Source organism: Rattus norvegicus, chromosome 10 (assembly GCF_036323735.1).
Source record: "Rattus norvegicus strain BN/NHsdMcwi chromosome 10, GRCr8, whole genome shotgun sequence".
In the NCBI taxonomy this organism is placed as follows: domain Eukaryota; kingdom Metazoa; phylum Chordata; class Mammalia; order Rodentia; family Muridae; genus Rattus; species Rattus norvegicus.
Window position 1 is genome coordinate 19,286,629 of NC_086028.1, and position 21,211 is coordinate 19,307,839.

Below are 21,211 nucleotides of genomic sequence, written 5' to 3' on the forward strand. Positions count from 1 at the left end.
ACCATTGACTGACTGACCTGGATTCCTTAATCCAGGTCTTTTATCTGAGGGCTCCCTCTGCTTATCAGGTCCCAGGCAATTGTGTTGTAGTGATTGCAAATTACACAGCATACACACATTCATCTGCCTTACATCCTTTGTCTGAGGAGATCAGAGTGGGGATATGGTGCACAATGACCACAGAGCAAGAATGTAGTCACTGGCTGAATGAAACTGTCTGGTAACATGGGGAAAGAGATGGATGGCAGAAGCTGGTCCATCCCCATGGTAGGACCACAGGGAGCCACCCAGAAAGCTATTGCCCTGCAAGTCCAGCCGGACAAGGACAATGCTTTTGCTGGGGTTATCTGTCATAAAGTTCCACATTCTTCCCATCAAAGCGTCCCCATCTATCTTTGAACCTTATGTGTCATCCCTGAAGCCTTGGTTTCCCACCCTCCCCAGAGCAAAATAACAGCCAGTTGCTTTCCTTCTAAGGAGGGAGCTTGGGGTGAGGACAAACTGAGCCACACTGTAATTGCATTCTATAATCACAGGGAACTTAATCTGATCCTCAGTTTCTTTGTCTGGAAAATGGGAAGGAAATAACATCGCTTTGTTTGTTGGTTGGTTGGTTGGTTGGTTGTTTGGGATGCAAGCTAATCATAGGAATATGCATTCTCCATGCATGCAAAACATCCAATCCCAGGTCTGAACACCATTCATTGCCACTGCCTATATTTCAGGCTCTGTGTTAGGCATCTTCTTCGTCTCACAGTGCAGTAACGGAAATAGCCCTCTCTTCAGTGTGGGCTGCCATTATGCATACTTTACAGGAGAGGAAGAAAGGCTAGAGAACCATGCCTTGTCCTAGGTCACCCAAGAAAACCAGTTCTTAGCCATCTCATTCTCCAACCCCTACGCCTGCTGGGTTTGGTACAGTGAAAGCCCTGGACCACAGAGTGCACAGTTCTGTCATTGCCTCCGATGGCACAGGGTAAATATCAGTGGGTCAGAAAAATAGAAAATGGCAAATAAATGAACAACGAAGAGTGTTTAGCCAACCTCTTTATTCTAAGGTGGAAGAGATGGGCTTGGTGGCTCCCTCACCTTCTGCCCTCATTTCTTATGTGACCCTCTGCCTGTCAGCTTTCTTTCAAAGGGACGAGGCAATTATATGCTCTGAGCCCTGGCCTGGAGTCGGGCCAGGGATGATAAAAGCGTCCTTTCAGCTTGAACAGAGCCAGCTGCCGCCGCCTGTGTTCAATCCTCTGTCCCTAACGATGCCCGGTATGGTATGTACTCCTCAGTGTTTGCGGAGGGGTGAACGACTCTTGCTTGTCTCAGCTCTTTCAGAGTTATTAAAAGTGGGAAAGCCAACTTTGCAGAGCTGGCCCGGGAGGAGCTGACTGCTGCTGCTGAGTGGTCTGGTTTGGAGGAAGCCCCTCCCTCTTCTGTTACACAATCAGCTGAACACAGAGGCCTGTCCAGGTTGGGCCCTGCACTTGGGAGACTGCCTAAATGTTCATTGCCGTGGCTTTCGAAGGGGTTAAGCCTTGGGCTGTCTGGCCTGGGCATTCTCCAGCCCAGTCTTGCCTCACTACCTTGCCTCCTGCTGAGGTGGGGCCATTAGTTTACTGATAAACAGGGGACACACTCCACCACTGCTACTGCCACTGCTACCGCACCAAGCTCAGCTGTCTGTCAACACAGCCCTCCTGACCTTCTAGGCCATCTGGGAGGGTGCTTTTTTCTCTGCTCTGCCATTTGGAAACCCTAGGTGTGTGACCCTGATGGACCGCTCAGACACAAATGGGATCTATGATGGATCTTCCAGAAGGGATATTTTGGAGCCAAGAGAAACAATAACCAGTAATGAACAAGTTCTGCCAAATCTAGGGGTCAGGCGCTGTCTGAAGAGCCCTCCCTCCAGAACTAAGGCTAGACTGTTTCCCCAGAGGAAACATGTGACTCCTTACTTCTTGTCCCACTGTGTCTCAGTCCTTTGGCCTGCTTCCTTGGTTAGACATTAGGGATAACCATGCACCACCAAGGACGTGCTTTGACAGCTCTAATGGCAGAGAACATCACTGTCCTGTGCCATCAGTCTGAATGGATTTCGCGGTTTTTTTTTTTGTTTGTTTGTTTGTTTTTTAATGACTGAAAGGAAAAAAATAAAAAAGACCCTCTGTGCTGTTAAAGGCTCACATGATGGTCAAACCCAGTGCCCCTAAGGCTTCACTGGAACAAGACACACTGGCTCATTTACACCTTAGCTGACTGCTTTACTTCTGGCCTGAGAGGTTCCTAACCATTAACTCTGATGTGCGACACACCGAGAGCAACAGTAGTGTCACCTGCCTCAGCCAACCATGTGAAGGGACATGTTTTAGATGTGTCATAACTCCATCTCAGATCTGCCTTGGTGGATAGGCCTTTCTAGTTGAACTTGGGGAGGGACTCTTAACTTGTAATCCACCTAGATGGCCTAGAAGGTCGGTGAAATATTACATCCTCTAACCGATACCATCCTCTCCTTCTTCCAAAAACTGGACTTGGTTATTACCATTACATTTTCGTTTTTAACCCGTAAATTTTTGGATGCTTTCCCCCCTGTCTTTTATCTTCATCATAAGCTGGCGCTTGCTTTTTGGTTTACAAAGTCTATGTGGACTGCTACAGAACATCTTTGCTGACTTTTAACCTAGACCATAGAGCTCTGCCAGAAAATTCCTTCATTGGACCAATGTACACCATAGAGAAGCCAGAAATTGTAGAAAGAGTCTCTTGTGTAGTGAATGGAAGCTTCACCTGTCAATTCAGCTTAGACAGAAAATAGGAGGTGGGACTTCTGGCAGGGAGAGGGGATTCTGGGATAGTCAGATTCAGGAAGTGATTTGCTCTGAAAGCTGATGGAGACGGTCTTATGAACTTGAGGAGAGAAACCTAGCCACGTGTGTGGCAGGACTTAGAATAGAATAATCAGGTTAGTTAAACTATGAGCTAGTTGGGAAATAAGCCCAAGCTTATGGCTTAGATAAATATTCATAATAATAGGTCTTGGGGGTCATAATTTCAGGAACCTGGAAAAGCCAGATGTTACAAGAAATCCTTTATAGACCGCAGTCAAAATTTTGGTTCAAGTGCATCTCCTTGGCAGGACATGTGAAGTTGACTAAAGACTGATTAGCATCCACGCCTTGCTCTGGGACAGCTTCATCTCCCCTCTCCCTGGATTCTCCAGTTTTCCTCACTCGCACTGTGCGGAAGCCCTTTTGCTTCTTGAGTGTTTCCTGCTCTTCTGCTCAGACTTCCCCATAGGAGAAACTGGATTGATGGATCCATGGATTCCAACTCAATGAAGAATTAACTCCCTTATTCAAATATTTCCAGGCATCGTGCTGGTGGCTAAGTCAGTTGAAGTGCTCGCTCCACATGTCCTGGCTGGGTCTTCCCTTTCTCTGTCTCACCATGGTCATTTCCTCCTCTGTGAAAATGGGCCCAGTATCTACCTCCAGGCCCACTCACTGGGCCAGCTGGCATCGAAGGACACCATCAGAGACAGCATGCATTGCGGCCAGGGGCTTCCTCCCCTCCAGACTGAGACAAAAAGTCTCCTGAAGCCTTCGCAGCAGCTTTCTCCTCCCTTCTTGCTCATCACGCCCTGCATGCCCTGAAGAATTCTGGACAGGGACTCTCCTCCCACAGCCCGGGGCACAGCCAAGCCCAAGTTCTTCATCCAGGATCAATAATATTTTTTTCTTGTTACCTTAAAGAATAATAATGCATGGTCTGCCAAGGCCACAATCCTCTCTCTCAGTCCCTCTGTCTGCCTCTGGCCCTCCTCTCTTATTGTGTAATGTGCCCTTTACAATGTCCTTTCTGAGTTGGAGATGAAGCACTTGGGAGGGGGAGGAGGAGATCACAGGAGGACTTTGGTCTACTGGGCTCTGAATTTGCTGAATGTTCGACTCCTTATGCTGTAGTTACAGTCCCCAAAGCCTCCTGCCTGTTCCATGCAAGAATAGCTCAACTCTATGGACCACTTCCAAGTCCTGAGGCCTCTGCACTGACGGCCTCTGCATCCTCTCTGTCTGTCTCTGTCTCTGTCTCTGTCTCTGTCTCTGTCTCTGTCTCTGTCTCTGTCTCTCTCTCTCTCTGTCTCTCTCTCTCTCTCTCTCTCTCTCTCTCTCTCTCTCTCTCTCTCGATAGTACTCCAGCCTTTTGCCCCCCTCCCCCACAGAAACCTTGTTCAGGGCAGGACTGGTCACATGCCTCTCCCTCCCGTTTAAACCCTTCTAAGTTTTCCTACCACCCAAAGGATGAAATCTAAATGTCTTTACACATGAGATGCTTACAGCTGAATCTTACATAGCAAATTGGTCTCTAGTGTAGTTCTAAATGAGATTGTGGGTTTTGTGTTTGTCTTTTTGCTTGTTCGTCTTTGTGTTTTTGCAGTAGGATTGTGTGCTCAGCTGGCCCTGGGAGCATCTGAGCTTGAACTCCAGCTCCATTCTTGATCTGCTCAATCTCTAGTATTTCCCTCTCCTCTCCCCTCCTCCCAGATTAGCTTCCAAGCCCACCTTATGTCTTAGGAGGAGGCGAGGCCTGGTGGCTATCCCTCTCTACACCCAGATAGAGTTAGGTAGAGAACCCAATGTAGTCAACTGGGTCTCCCCCTGCACTTAGAGTCTCGAGGATAATGCACACTGTAGGTAAGGAGTTGCTCTTGGGTGGGAGCTGAGGCGTCAGTACTCAAGTCCAATCACATGCTTCCAAGCCTGACCAATGCTGCGTCTGCCTAGACCCCCACTTTCTGCCTAACCCCGACTCCCCCCGAGACTTACCTTTGAGTCCATGGGTCACTTCATAGCCTTTCCTTCTGCCCTCTTCCATGTGTTGTGACCAGGGTGAATTGATGGTATAAGCAGTCTAGCTTGTTGCCCTGGGCGGGGCACTTCAGGCCCCTGCTCTTTGAGCATCTCTGCTCTTGTGCATCGCCACCATCTGATGCTGTTCCTCGTGGAGAGATGCTGGCCTCAACATGGGATTCTTTCTCTGAGTGGACCAATGGAATTTTCTGATGGCATTTTTTTTTTTTTTGCAGCTTGCAAACAAAAGCATTTTCCCCAAAGAAAATGTAACGAGTTTTCCCTTACTTGACATAGGCTTTTCCTGAGGACTTACTATGGGTCGGGGTGAAAAGGAGAGCAACAGGAGGAGCCTCTCTGAGTGTTGTTACCAGAGGAAGGGATAGGAATTAGGCCATGGCAAAAGACAAAATGGATGCTCTTAATGAACACTAGTTATCATTAAGTGAGAAATGAAGAAATGTACTCTTGCCAGGAGGGAAGGAACCCCAGTAAAGCATACAGGACAGGGAGTCTGGACCAAGTTTAAGGGTCACCTTTGTCAGTAGGGCTGAAAGCTAAGTCCTCAGTGCTGACCAAAGAATTCATGCTCGGCATCACCAGCCAATACTCTACTTATAGCCACTCAAATGCCTAGCCTGGGGGATTTGCCCTGGATCGTGTGACCAGAAAGGATAAGACTGCTACCATCCACTTCTTAGGCCTCTCCAACTCTGCATTTACCCTCAAGGTGGATGTCAGGTCCTAGGACCTTGCTCTATCTTACCTGTCAAGCTCTTATGTCCCTGTCCCTGTGCCCCAGTTCCTCACTTGTAGCATGTGGGAGAGTTAGAACTGTGTTAATCATCTGGCAGGCTGGCTGTGGAGATGGAACATGGGACTCCAGTTTTGAACAAATGAAGGTTTAACAGCCTCATAATTCACCGGTTAGCTTGATTCAAAGAGTAAATGAGGTCATGTTACCAAGAGAATGAAGGCATCTAAATTATTGTCCTGCTGTTCATAGGATGAGTGGATAAGTCCGAGTTCTTCAAACCAAAAGGCCCTGTGGGACTTTCCCACTGTAGGTCTCACCAAATTCATCCATCAAACACTTGTTGCGACCTCTGCTCCACCCCAAAAAGAAGCAAGATCTGGCTGGGCCTCAGGCTGGCTGGTTCTTCTACCAGGCTCAGATCTCCCCCTCCTCCTCTTCCTCCTCTTCCTTTTTTCTTCCTCCTCCTCCTTCTCCTCCTTCTGATCCTCTTTTTCTTCCTCCTCCTCTTCCTCTTCTTTCTCTTGCTCCTCCTCCTCTTTCTCTCCTCCTCCCCTCCTCTTCCTCCTTCTTTTTCCTCATCTCTTATTAGCACAATCCTTAATTTTTCACAGAAGTACTCCAGGACACTTGGACAGTTAGATGTCCAGAATGGACAGACAGTAGTGAGCTTGGCTTGTTAGCTACTCTTTCATTTGCTCTTGTGTTTATTATAGGTTAATTGGTACCTGGTTTTCTTACAAGAACGTAAGTTTCTTACAGATAGAGACTACAGGTAGCCTATTTGATGTTGATCTTTAAAGTATCATTGAAGATTCTCAAAAAACATTCGTCAAAATGAGTAATTTTTTATTTTAGCTTTTTGAGACAGGGTCTCTTCTGTAGTCCTAGCTGTTCTGAAACTTTCTATGTAGACAAGGCAGACCTTAAACTCATAGAGATCTACTTGACTCTGCCTCCTTAGTGCTGGGATTAAAGGAATGGCCCAACCATACTAAGCATGAATAAATATTTTACGGAACTAATTAATGTCTTTCTTTCATCATAGTAGGCATTGCAACAAACAGCAAACCTATCTTGTCTATGTCAATATCCAGAAGAGAAAATTCTAGGGCGGCTGTGATGAACTAACAGGTTACTAGATGTCTTACTCAGGGTTATGACCAAGCATCACAACCAAGGAAACTTGGCTTTATTTCGCCTATACTTCCACATCACTGTTCATCATCAGAGGAAGTCAGGACAGGAACTCAAGCAGAGCAGGGAGAGTTGTAGAAGTCATGGAAGGTGCTGCTTACTGGTTTGTTTCTCATGGCTTGTTCAGTCTGATTAGAATCACCAGCCAACCCACAATGGCTGGGCCCTTCCCCATCAGTCACTAATTAAGAAAATGTCCTACAGATTTGCCTACAGCCCTGTCTTATAAAGGCATTTGCTCAACTGAGGCCCCCTCCTCTCTGATGACTCTAATATGTGCCAAATTGACATAAAACTAGCCAGTGTGATAGACAAATCTCATTTAGGCAGAAAAGTACACAAAACCTAATCATAGCCAATGAACCTAATCATACATGAGTCATGACGTGCCCATTTGGATCTGACAGAGATAAATCCTTCCTAGTAATATTAAAAACCTAAAAGATTCCAAAGTCTACCCAATACTCAATCTACAGATAGCTAATAAGCAGCCACAGTCTAGGACCCTATAGATATCAAACTCTTAGGATAACCATATAAAATGACATAACACATGTGTTTAATTGATGCATGTCCTTCTGTGTCCTTTTAAATCACCTCTAGATGACTTAGAGTACCCAATACAATGCAGATTCTATATAATAATTATTACACTGTATTTTTTAGACAATAATGTCAAGATAAGTCTATACAAGGGGACTGGGGATACAGCTCAAGTGGTAAAGTGTTTATAACACAAACATGGGGACCTGAGTTCTTTTCCCTAATCTAAAGCCAGGCAAGGCAGCACAAGCCTGTAATCCCAGGTTTATGTGACCCCTGGTTTATAGAGATAAGAACCTGGTACTTGTTGGTCAACCAGACTAGCCAAATTGATGAAAGTCCAGTGAGAGACTCTGTCTGAAAGTATAAAATGGAGGGCAATTGAGGAAGACACCCATTATCAATCTCTGGCCTCATATTGTGGGATGATGTCACAGGTGAGGCAGGCACAAGATAGAATGAGGCCTGTCATTGGATGAGAAGGAAGGATGGGCAGGAGAAAAGTTTGAAGGAAGAAGAGGAGACAGAAACGGAAGGGGAGGAGAGAGAGAGAGTAGCTGGGGACAATATGGAAGCTGACCTTAAGATTCCGCACTGTACCTCTACAGCATGGTTGTTATAAGTGTTCTCAAGGGATGGATGTGTATAGGGCTTTGTATGTTTAGGTGGGCAATTATATCTTATCAGTTGGATCAAAGGTTATTGTGTGTTCTTTCATGTAGCGATTAAGTGTAAGAAAGTGTGTGGCTAGAGACATTGGGCCGCTGTGGAGTTGGGATGTGTGTTTCTGGCATGGAAACCTGCCTTGGGAACTAGATAGGTAGAGAGATTGCTGCCAGGCTCAGAGAGAGGCCTTCGGCAGTGTGATATGGGATGGAGCAAAGCAGGTGAGAGGCTAAGTGAGAATTAAGAAGCAGATCTCTTGGGGCACTGCGGTGACAGACCTAGTGGGGGATAAAAAGACTGTTTTATTTCTTATAATTTTATAGCAACATCATATGTATGTAGACACACGCACACACACACGCACACACACACACGTATAAACTCACATATGTGCTCAATTTGTACATGCTCAATGTGACTTTCCCCACAATTAGGAAAAGCTAAGTGGTTGAATCCAAGGAAGAAGAAACAGTGAAACAGAGGGCCATGACTGTGACTAATTAATGGAATGACTAATTGTTAAGTGGCTACAGGGAGGCAGGCCTTGTGTCCTGCACTAGTGTGGTTGAATAAGTAGGCGAGATTGCATTCTAGGGGAGTCTACAGGCTGGTTGGTAAGACAGAAAACAATTAAGCAAATACAGTATTGGTCTTGAGGAAAGTGTTTTCGAAGTCTGTGATTAATTTCCATGAATTACCATATGAACTAGCCAGAGGCAACCATATGGTATATGATTCTGAGGTTGGGATGTGCCTGAGGGAGAAGGACCACCCCACAGTGAGTAGATGGAGAGGACCCCCGTGAGTGGATGAGTGACTGAGGCTGTGGTTTGACCACTCTCACCCCTTAGGAGAATTGCTTCTTTCTCTGTCACACACACACTGAGCCCAAGATACAGGCGGGCAAGATGGATCTGCTTTAAGTGGGATTTACTGCAACCAGCCCAGGTGCTTCCCCACTCAATGGATAGCAGTCTGTTACTGTTTGTGTTTTGGGGGGAAACAGCAATAGTTAGAAGCATTGCTGGTTACAATGTAAATGACAGACCTGATATTAATGGCATACCCAGGGCCTGGGTGCTGAGCATGAAGAAACCCTTTGATTGTTCCTCAGAGAGTCCAGAGCTTATTAACTGCCTCCACCTCCCTCAACCCCAACCCCAGTCCCGCTCCTGACCCACACATTCTCTCCTCAGCCAATATCCCCAGGTCTGACCAAGGCAAGGACCCTGCTGAAGCCTTCGAGGCCCTATGAGCATTTGTGCCCTCACATCAAGTTCATCTTACTTAGTGGTCCCAGAAGCTTCGGCGATGCCTTTAGGGCTATCTTTCAGAGCTGCCCCGTTCTTCATAAGCCTGATGGATTAAATGCCACCTCTATTGGCAAAAAAAGCTCTATTGGACATCCCTATCTTAAATTGTGTCCCCAGTCATGGTCTGAGACTCCATTCTGTGTGGTTTCATATCACAGCCATGATGACTATCTGGCATAGAAATAACCATTATGTAATGGTAGCACTTGCATGAATTTTATCGGCTGTTTCTCGCACTACTTGGTAAATACCAGGAGGGAAAGAATGTCCCTCACTGCTCTATGTCCTTTATTTGGGGTAGGTGTAAAGGAAAATTTTACTGACTGGATGAAGTCTCCCTCTGCCCTTCCAGATCATTCCCATTCTTCGAGGAGGACAAACCTTCCATTGTTAGCGGAAGATGGCACAATGCACAATGTGTTCAGTGTCCCTGGTCCTACTTCCTACCCTCTGTACCCAACAGACTCACGAAGCTCTGTAGATGACAGTGTGCATGACTGATCCCAGACTTATACAAGGGGATTTCTTTGAACAATCACGAGCCTTGGTCACACCACTGTGGATCTGAATCCTAGCTTTACAGCCTCCTTCCCATTGAGCATGTGTCTAAAATCTCTACAATGTTTAGTCTCCTCATCTATAATATGGGAGGGTTGATAGAACCTTCAGCGGCTGTAAGGACTCAAGCTAATTTATGTGAGGTGCTTAGCAATCAACATGTATAGCGTTCAAATGTAAAAATACAACTATATGCATGTATGACTGAAAGGAGGTGCTGAGGGATACGTGGAGGCCATAGGAAGGAGGTTAGATAAAAAGTAATAGCAACTGCTAACAGCCTCATCAAAGAGTCACAGACTCCAAGTTCGCTTGGGTCTGGATGGGCCACTTCAACAAGTGGAAAAGGCAGAGTGGCCAACAGAAAAAGCTCCACATAAGGGCTAACTGCTGCTCAGTCCCTGCCATGATTTGGCAGGGACATTCTTGGCTCAGCATGCCCAGAGTTCTTACGTCTCAGAGAAACCTTTGAGTCTTTGTATTGACTGAGATCTTGGAGCTACATATAGGGTCCTCTTTGACGTGGGGTGACATCTGGATAAGCCCATAAGATAAAAATGTAAGAAGTTGGAAAGGCATTTTAAGCACTTACATGGCAGAACACCCCGTCTAAGCAGTCTGTATGGACCAGTTGTCATTCCCCTCTGTCCACAGCTGGTTGGGAGGTTCAGCCTGCTCTACTGACCAACATCATGAAAGAGTGCAGCCCTGGAAGTCACAATCCTAGAAACACTGCAAAACCCAGACTTTGAGATACCATTTCTATTGAGTACCTAGTGCCCTTGTTCCATACATCAGGAGGATTTATTTATACTGGTAAATAAGTCACTCAGTGTTCTGTGACCAACCCAAGCCAAGGTGTGCCACTTCCTAGTAGACACTGCTAGAGACTGATTTTAAATGTAGTTGGCATCATGGAAATATAATCAATCTACCTGCTGAATAATGAACCTATGCCCAGTGTATCTACCCACGAACTTTGGCAGATGGTCTCAAGTAAACAGAATTCTCAAGATATAAAATACTCCTGCTATCTCAGAGAGCTCAGTGGAGTCCATTCCAAAACAGACCCCCACCCTAACCTCAGACAACTGCAAATCTGTTTCAGTCCCCGGTGGACTGGCTTTGCTTATTCTAGAATTCCATATAAATAAGACATGAGCATGGCGGTTTTGATGTGTTTTTGGTTCTCTTCACACAGAAACAAAAATTGTACCATTCTTTTCTCTTTCGTGAGGCCAGCTTTATGGCTCAATGCATTGTGAATACCCCATCTGTCCTTCAAGAGAACGAGGATTCTGTTTTGCCGATGTGGTGCTCTAGAAATGTCAGTTAGGTATTTGTGGGTATTGTTCAGAGTGACTGCATCTTTCCCAATTACTTTCATCCATGTGTTCTATCAGTTTCTGAGAGAAGGATGCTAACACCTCCAGCCAAGGTTATGGTATTACCTACTCTCTCCTTCCATTTTGTTAATTTTTACTTTCTGTATTCAATGCTCTTCTATTTCTGACAACATATGAACTTAACGGATGTTTAATAATAATACACCTGCGGAATGTATATCTACCAGTCACATTTCATCATTTCAAAAGTCCTCATTTTTCTTCCATAATACATCTGGTCTTAAGGTCTTCATTAGCTGGGTTTCTGTGACCCTTTCTTCTTTGTACTGACAGCATTTGTTAGCCATGTTCCAGTTCCTTAAAGTGTGTTTCTTATAGGTGGTATATACTTGAGTCACTCTTTTCTTAACCACACTGAAAAGTTTTCATCATTTAATTACAGTATTTAGTCCATTAACAGTTAATGTAATTCATCAGCATGAATAGGTTTAGAATTTAGCATTTTATTGTATGTTTCTTTAATTTTTAGAGGAGTTATCGTCTTAGTCTTTCTGTTCCTTTTAAAAGATCCCAAGAGTGTTTCTTACCAGTCAGATTTTGAGTTGCCAACTAAAGAGCTTTGCTTCCAGTTCCATCCCTTCCAATCACTCTCGTGCACACTCCCTGACTCCCTCTCAAATTCATAGCCTCTACACATAAAATTGGTAAACATAATCTGCTAAATCCATTCAGTGCTGATTGTACATATGTGGCTTCATGGCTGACCACTTGGTAATGTATAACCAGTTAGGGCACTCATTCCCAAGGAAGAATATTTCTTTTCCTCTCAATAGTCATTAGTTGCCTATAGCTTTTTATATAAGATTAGAACCCCAAGAGATTTCCTCCTTCTACATTAGCATGTCTGTGGGCATTGGCATTGTTCACATCTTTCTTCAGGCAACCATATTGTTGCAGTATCATGTGTGTGACTTCCCTACCATTTCTAGGAGTCATTATGCCATAGCAGGCTTCCTGATCTATAGCTCTTTGGATCTTTCTGTCTCCTCTTCTATGATGTCCCCTGAGCCTTTGGGTACAGACGTTATATTATAGATGTATCCGTTGGGGATGGGAACCCCATGATCAGTTGAACTGTGCTTAGTGTCTTGAACCAGTTGTGGTTTTCTGCCATGGTCTCCATCTGCTGCATAGGAAGGCCTCGTTGATGAGGGCTGAGAGCTACACTTATTGAGGGGTCAAGGATATGCATTTATAATACAGCTAGGAACTGTGCTCTTCTAGTAAAGTAGCAAGAGTGGGTACCTAAGACAAAACACAGTGGTTTCCCTCAGAATTTTGCTTAGGCTTCCTATCACACTTGGTTGACTGAAGCAGTCTCTATGCTGACTATTTAGCTGTTTATTCAACTTGAGAAGTTGCCTGGCATTTTTTTTTCAGTGCATTTGTTCTATAGTAGTATCTTATTTTTTTGTCTCAATAATTTGCCATTTTCCCCATCTGTTCCTAGGTGGCATATGTCAGGAGTGACTTGGCCAGAGACAGGAAGCACACAGTGATTTTGGAATTTATCTGCCCCGCATGTATATGCATTTTTATTCCTTTTGATTATTAGGTAGCATTCTGTCTCCCTGATATGTCTGCCACAGCCTTTTCCCTCCCATCTACCTAGATTAGTTCTAGTTTGGGAGCCATGATGAATATAACTACTTGGAGATGGGATTACAAGCACACACTTTAAAATATTACCCTCTGCAACTTGCATGGGTGCTTGAGGTCAGAAATTTCAGAAGGCAAGGTACTACTACTCTCAAGTCACAGGTGACATTCCTAAGCTTAGTGGGATTCTCACGTCTTAGGTCCACGTCATCCTGGTCACCCTAAGATCTACTTAGATAGCTGCCACTTCACACGTTACAGGAAAGGGGCGTGGGTGCAGGATAGGCAAACATTAGATGGACTATTTCAATATTAGCTCCTACATAGTATGTGGTGTTAACATGTGCATCTCTCTCCCCTTGAGACTCTGTTTTAAAGTGAAAACTGTGAGTTTCACTTTCCACAATTGCAAAACTTTTCCCCCCTCTGGAACTAGGCAAGTCTAATTAAAGAATCACAAAACATTCCAGCATCAATAGGCGGGATGCCTGAACCCCAACACCTAGCTGGGGAATTATTGACTGGTGATAGCTATTAGGGGAGGGGGAAATCCTTTTAGTCAGCTCTGTGCCCACTGATAGTTCATTCATGTTTCTGTGGGTAACCTGGAACCATGTGTATACAGGCAGCATTTATTACACTCAGTGGATTATTTTTAAGTAAGAGGATATGAAGTTTGGAGGAGGAGGGGGCATAGTTGGGGGATGGTAGGACATGATCAAAACACACTGTGTGTATATATGAAAACTTACAATTATTATTATTGTATATAATTATTATGATTAATAATTATTGAACTTAGAAAACACAGAGTTACTGTGTGACTCTGGAAAGTACCTTCCCTTCTGTCTCTGGACCTTAGTTTTTCTCTTTAGTGAGCGAGGGAAAGATCTTCATGGTAACTACCATAAGTCAGATTCTATGAGTTTGGGAGACTCTGGCTTTGGCCTTCCAAGGAGAATTAAGGGCCAGGAAAACCTCTGACAGAGAGCCCTGCCACCTTAGCCTCGCCTTGGCAAGGCACACAGCCTGTGCCAGCCTAATGTGCTCACTAGAACATGTGTGCAGGGTGCTTCCAGCCTGACTCCTGGGGGTAGGACCCAGAAGACCAGGCCTTCTCTGTGGCCTCGTGCTGGGGACAGTTTAGACAATTTCCCTGAGATCAAAAGAAAGATCCTGTCAGATGACGAGCGGCCAGGCTTAACTGAGGTGGGAACCAGAGCAGCCTCAGTTACTCAGTTACTGCAGTGGGCAACAGATGCTAGCATCCCACAGATGCTAACATCTCCCACAGATGCTAACATCTCCCACAGATGCTAACATCTCCCACAGATGCTAACATCTCCCACAGATGCTAACATCTCCCACAGATGCTAACATCTCCCACAGATGCTAACATCTCCCACAGATGCCAGCATCCCACAGATGCTAGCACAATTATGTGTGTATACTCGTGTGTGCTCCTGCGTGTGCGTACTCGAGCGTGTGGGTGTGTGTGCATGTATGTGCACATGTGTGCGAGTATGAACGTGCATGCGTGCATGCATGTGTGATTTTAAACAGTCTCATATATTTTGGTACGTAGCTGAGGCCAGCCTTTTACTTTCTATCTGCACTATAGTTCAGTTCTATTCAGACTCCAATTCATTCCAGTTCTAAAATGAGTGTGGAAAGGAGTCTTTATGTTATTACTTAAAAAAAAAATAAGCTCTACTTATCTAGGGAAGGTAATTGTAAAAGAAAATTCAGTCAAACAAACTGCTATTCAAACGAGCTGAATGGCTGAATGCCATTTTCTGCAAAGGGCTTGGAGCTGTTGCAAGGCAGGGAGATAAGCAAGCGTTAAGGATGTGAGAATGTGTTCTGGGAAATTTCCCCTTGGATGAAATAAAGCCCGAGCAGAGGTTGAAGGGGAAAACCTTCCTCAACTTACTGTCACTAAGTGCCCTGTCCCACATCATCCAGGATCACTTGGTGTCTGCCAAGGTAGACTCTCCCATGCTTGGGAACTCAGCCTTATCTTTTCTGTCCTCACAATCACAGGGTGACTTTGGGAGGAGGATAATTATCTTTCTATGCTCATTGTGAGAACCCTAAAATTCGAAATTGAGAATCTTTTTCAAAAATGCAAGCTTTTGGGCTGAACTGCCTCAGGAGTCGCTCATTGCCAACCCTGACAGCCTGAGTTCTACCCCTGGCTCCCACCTAGGGACCAACTCCAAAAAGTGGTCCTTTGACCTTTGTAGATTTTCTTTAGCTCATGTGAGCCCCCACCTCATACATAAATAAATGAGCATCATTAACAATTTCTAATTATAAACTCTTTTTGTTATCCAGCACTCCCAGCATGACAGAGTGGGACTTGAGATCTACCCAGAGTTCCATTGGCCTGAATTCCCCCTGTGTGTATTTTTGGACCAGTGTTGCATGGCCGAATGCTATGATTGAGTTGTCCCCCCACCCCCGCCCCATCAATATGTTAAAACTCCTATGAGACTGTTTTCTGTAGACCTTCACCTCTGTGTCTGTCTTTTATATAGAGTTACTGTCCTTCTCCACCCCTGGGAGGTCTTCAGAACATATGATCACGGGTACAAAAAGGGGGGCAACGCTAATGGAGACCAGGTTCATCTTGTGCCACCCTCCCCTCTCCTCTTCCATGAGGAAACCACAGCCAGTAAGAGCTTGAACTTCATCCAGTAGTGACAGAGTTCAGATTTTGAACTCTGGACATTTGATTCAGCCTAGAGCTCTCTCTACGGCAGCTGGGAAAAGTAACATGTGGCCCCTCTGGTCAACAAATTATTGGCATCTTTCCCCTGAGATCTGACACTATTGTCTTCCCTTGCAACAGTTTCATTTACCTCCATGGTAACTGTGGACCATGGTTTATTTATCTGCTTCTCTGTCACGAACATTACACGAGTATAAACTGTGCCCTGATCCGAATATCTCATGAGGCACCGCCATGGGCGTGTCTGTGCATTACCACTTTCAAAGGGAATTCCCAGACAAAGAGAAATCCCAAATCAAATGAGATACAACCAGACACTTTTATGTTCGCTATCAGACTCCTTTGCAGAAAGGTTACCACTTTGCTCTTCATCCAGGAGCCCCATATTATGCCGGGCTCCACAGCACTGGGTCTTGGGGGGGGAGAGAGAGAGAGAGAGAGAGAGAGAGAGAGAGAGAGAGAGAGAGAGAGAGAGAGAGAGAGAGAGAGAGATTACTAATTGACCAATCACAATGTTGTGATATTTGAGTGATCAGCGTGCCTAAAGTTCACGGCTTCTTGTGAAGCATTTGCAAGGCTTCGTGATACGTACCTACTAACATACGTGTGCGTGCGCGCATGCGCTCTTAGCAAGACTTGAGACACCCCCCCCCACCACCACGGCCCGGCCCTGCTTGCGGCTCTGCTGCTTCTCATTTTTTACTGATGCTGTCCTCCCTCCCTCCCTCCCTCCCTCCCTCCCTCCCTCCCTCCCTCCCTCCCTCCCTCCCTCTCCTTCTTCTCCTTCTCCTCCTTCCCCCCACCCTCAGGCCTTTACACACATTCCAGCTTCACCTATGACATCTTTTTCCATTTCCAAGGAAGCAACTCTCCTGGCCCAAGTGCCTCTGGGAACCCTCCGCTAACCTTCTGGTCTGAGAGAGCTGCCTCTTTCAGTCTAGCCCATCACAACACGGGCTCAGACCATGTACTATTCATTCTGTTTCTCTACCAGACCTTATGTTCCTTAAAAGCGTGACTGGAATTTGCTACCGTTACATTTTTAAACTCCAGCACAGGGCTGGGCACACCAGAGCTGATTAATAGGCGTTTGGTGAATGCATAAAGGGATGTCTGATGACCCGGTGACAGTGCTCTCCAAACTGTGACTGAATATGTTCTCTGGTCACTTGTTAGGAGGAAAAGCATGTACCATGGGACAGCAAGGAGCTTTCGGGACAGAATGCTGGATGATTTAAAGGCTCTGAGCTTGGGCCAGGAGTCAGGGGGGCAGTTTAAGAAAGGGAGTGATCTTTGGATTGGATGCTGTGAGAAAGAAGGGGTGGTCCCAGGACCAGCGATCTCTGTAATTCTTATCCATAAGGGTAAAAGACTGGGCTGAGGTTCAAGCTGCAGCTGGTAACGAAGTATGTCATTTTGCTTACCCAAAACAGAGGTTGCATGACAACATTACAGGATGGACAGTGCTTATGAATCTGTGTTGATCCATGACGATAAAAAAATAGCCTCGAGTGGATATTGTTGTTCTTAGAAATGGTTTCACACTCAACAGGAGAGCACAAGGCCCGGCTTGAAGGGACGGGCAGCCCCCCAAATTTCTTAACTGATATACATCAGTTCAGCTATCGGCCAGTGCCTCTACTTTTCACTTCTCTTTCCTCCCTGCTTCCTTTTATATAGGTGGTGTGTGGAAATGAGGAGACACAAGACACATAGAAAACCAGTGTGTTGTATGCCTGAGTACGTGCCAGGTACGATCAGGCAATAAGATTCTGGTTTTGTTTTATTTATTATGTGGGGATCAATTTCCTCAGCCTTAAAAGTGGTGACCTTAGAACCAGTTCCTAGGACAGCACTTTGTTCTAATGTTAGAGCATAAGTCTTCACTCTCTGTCAGCACCTGTGGGCAAGTTGCAAGCATGTGCCTGCACATGTGCATGTATTAAGCATGTGGTGTTAATTTTTCTGGCACTTTAAATCCCACCGTGGATGTAGCTCCTGTGTATTATCCACTCCAAGAGTCAACTCAAAGTTTGGGATTTGGAAGCATGAGGTGGGAAGCCTAGAGCGACCTTTTGGGGCATGTTCTCCAAAAGGCTGGGTTAACAAAGGCACGTGGGGTGGAATAGTGGGGAGAGGCCACACTCTTTCTGTAATGTGTATGTTTTCTAGATTTTGGACAATTGCACCTTAGTTCTTCAAATATATTTAAAAAGCATAAAATCAAATAAGTGAGACCAAAATGCTATATTGACTTGGAGAAAACTAATCATTTAAGAGGGTTTCTCTTAGAAAGGCTGTTCTGGGCTTTTTGTGTATAGTTTTCATATATACTTTATTCTCCTAGAAATTCTGAAATGGGCGGCCTTTTGTTCATCTCCACTTAGTAGGTGCTCATGGAGGCTCAACGAAGTGAGGTCACTGGTCCAACATCCTTAGCATGTACAAGGCCCAGGGAGGTTTGGATTCTAACTCAGACTACATCCCAACCCTGTGTTCTTATTCCTTAGCTTGTTTTATGATCATTTCTTCCAAGTGCTAGCAGGTTATGATGGCGACTGTTAACCTTCTGTCTTTGCACTAAAACTGAATCCACCCCATTCTACCATAAAGTTACTCAAGCACGCAAGGGTCAGAGTCAGGGCCATGTTTAGCTCTGTTTTTGAAATCCAGACTCAGGTAAATACAATCATTCCTGGACAGAAAAAAACCATCCAACCATTGCAGGGAAGAGATAGGAATGGTAGGGGTTGAATTTGGTAGAAGTTAGTCTAGAGAGCTGTCTCTCATCCACTGTGGAGCAACCTGTAAGACTGAGGATTGGGGATACTGAGGTCTCAGGAGCTGCTCCAGGGATAAAGAAATAAAGAGTTAATAGCTAGCCTCAAATTATGTCCATGCATTTGTATACCCTGTCTTTAATTCATTCTATATTAAGCAAACACATTCCCTTCAACCAGGGACTGTGATGAATTCCCTGAAAAGCATCAACAGGAGGTTCTTGCCCTTAGAGCTCTAGACAAATGGAGAAAAAAATTCCTACACATGGGTCAGGGTCTAATGCTATATGGTTGCTGTAGGCATGATTTCCTAGAGCATATACACATCTCGTGTCACCTAACAGTTGGTATAGGCTAGGGGATATCCATTGTCAGACGTCTCTCACCATGAGAATGTCCACACAAAGCCCAATGGCTACAACATCATCAGGCAAAAGAATCTTTCATTGTCGTATATGCAGTCTGCTCTTGGCTGATCCACCTATGTGACACATGACCATAGCTTCTTAAATGAGAAATGAAGGCCCAGAAAGCAAGGGAGGGGCTTAAGGAGAAAGAAAGGAGAGCCTGACAACAGGAGGAGCTTGACTCCAGCAGTGGGGTTTGTTTTTCTTCCCTGAGAGGGAAGTTAGGGGACAGAGCCATGTTTATGCCACTAAACTAGAGCAAGCTTAAGCTGGGTCCTAATTGCTGATTTCTAAGTTTGTGGGAGTTATTCTATGCTAAATATACCCATTATTTAAAAAAATTAAATTGAAAACAGAAGCGTAAACTTCTACAAACATAAATAATAATTTGCAAACCTCATCACCCCTCAGTAATTTCACTGCAATTTTTTAATTAGTGGTGTCCTGGATGCTATATGCATTTGTCCTATCTGCACGGGAGAGATCATGTTTAATGTGCTACTGTGAGTGTCTTCCCAGCTCTTTCTTCAGAGACAGCATGAGGGAAATGAGACCAGTCTCCCTTTTCCTCTGCAGAACACTAGTGAGACATCTCCCCCCACCTACACACAATTAAGTGCAACATATATACACAAACACTTAGCAATCGCAAGTGGGATTTCAACTCTCAGTGGTTTTCCTACTGTGAACAAACCAGTGGTGTTTCTCTCAGATAAAACAATATAGTTACCAGTATCCCAAAAGTCTCCTCACAGACATTTCCAGTTCCATAGCTCTCACACAAACAAGCAATCAAACTCAGAGATCCTCCTGCCTCTGCCTCCCAAGTGCTGGGATTAAAGGCACATGCCACCACTGCCTGGTCTTGTTGGGATCTTTAAGGAGGATGGCTTCTTCCAGTCCCCATTTCCATAACCATTCACCTACATTTTGGTATTAGCATCTGGGCATGTAATATTTCAGATTTACGTTCAAAATACAGCATTCCTGGGTAAATATTTAAAATTCATCTTTTCAAGTAGATGCCTGTTTACGTTTATTCTCCAAGACCGGCAGAGGTTTGACTGTGTTATGCCTGAAATCTTGAGCAAGGATGGAAATGAGGCTTGGACATTTCTGCAGATAAGCAAGGACTTGAAGCCAAAAAGGTTCAAGTTACATTTCTCACCACTGTGGCCAAATAGCTAACAGAAGCAACCCAAGCGATGGAGGATTTACTTTGGTTTCAGAGTATCAGTCCATGATGGCTGGGGTGAGGACATAGCAAAAAGAGCATCTCCCATCATGGCAGGCAGGAGGCAGAGAAAAGGCATAGATAAGAAGGAGCCAGGACAAGATACATTCTCAGAGACATGCCTACTTTCTCCAAAGACCCCGCTTCCTACTCTACCACCTCCCAATAATGCTATCAGATAAGGAATCCATCAAAGTCAAAGAACTCAGGAGGTCAAGAGCCCTCAGGATCTGATTGACTCTAGAGCACCCCTCATAGGCACACACAGAGGTGTGTGTTTTTAATCTCATTGGCATTTCTTAATCTAAGTTGACCATCAAAGCTGGCCATTAGAATATCCGAGGAGTGCAAAGAAAGGAGTGGCCATCTTGGGCCCTTGAGAGGGTAGATCTGCAACAGGAAAGGAGAGGGAAGAGGCAGGGAGACTGTGCTGACAGAAGGATGTAGAAATGGTGGCCACCTGAGCTGGAATGGAAGCTTTCTTAGGCCATTGCTCTACACATGACAGTTTCAGGGCGCATGGGAAGACAATCTATAGCGTTAGCATTAGAACAGGAGGCAGTGGCTCTGGTCCTGGTGAGGAGATTTCTCCCTGATCTCAGCCCCAGGGTGTTGCCCTAGTACTTAGGTGAAGCATGTGGACCTTGGAGCTGGGTTCACCTCTCTTGGAGATCTGCCTTTTCTGCCTAGTAGCTGTGTGAATTTGGAAAGTTGACTTCACTTCTGTGAGACCTAGTTTACCGCTGAACCAAATGAAAACAAAGATCTTCCAGGCTCAGGGGTGGCTGGGATTATTAACTGGTCTCTAGGAAGCACTCAGTTCCCGGAACTAGTGGCTGATGTTGGTACATCTGCTGTGGCATCGGCCTGGACTAGAAAGGTACATACTTGATATGCCTATTTCCTGCTAGGCATTAGGTCACAGTCCTCTCCTTCCAGGGAGAAGGAGAAGGAAGGAGGAGGGAATAAAGTCTGTGTAGGACAAGCGTCTGAGCTAAGCCCTGCATGAGGATTAGACTCAGACCTCCATTGATATATTGGCCGACATGGCCCTCCTGATCCAGATGATAGGTTGCCGTGTTTCCTTAGTTGAGAAATTTCTTTCTGGATTGTTCTCATCAGGCTCCCCAATGCCCGTTTACAAAGAAGCATGCAAGCCCTATGTCTGGA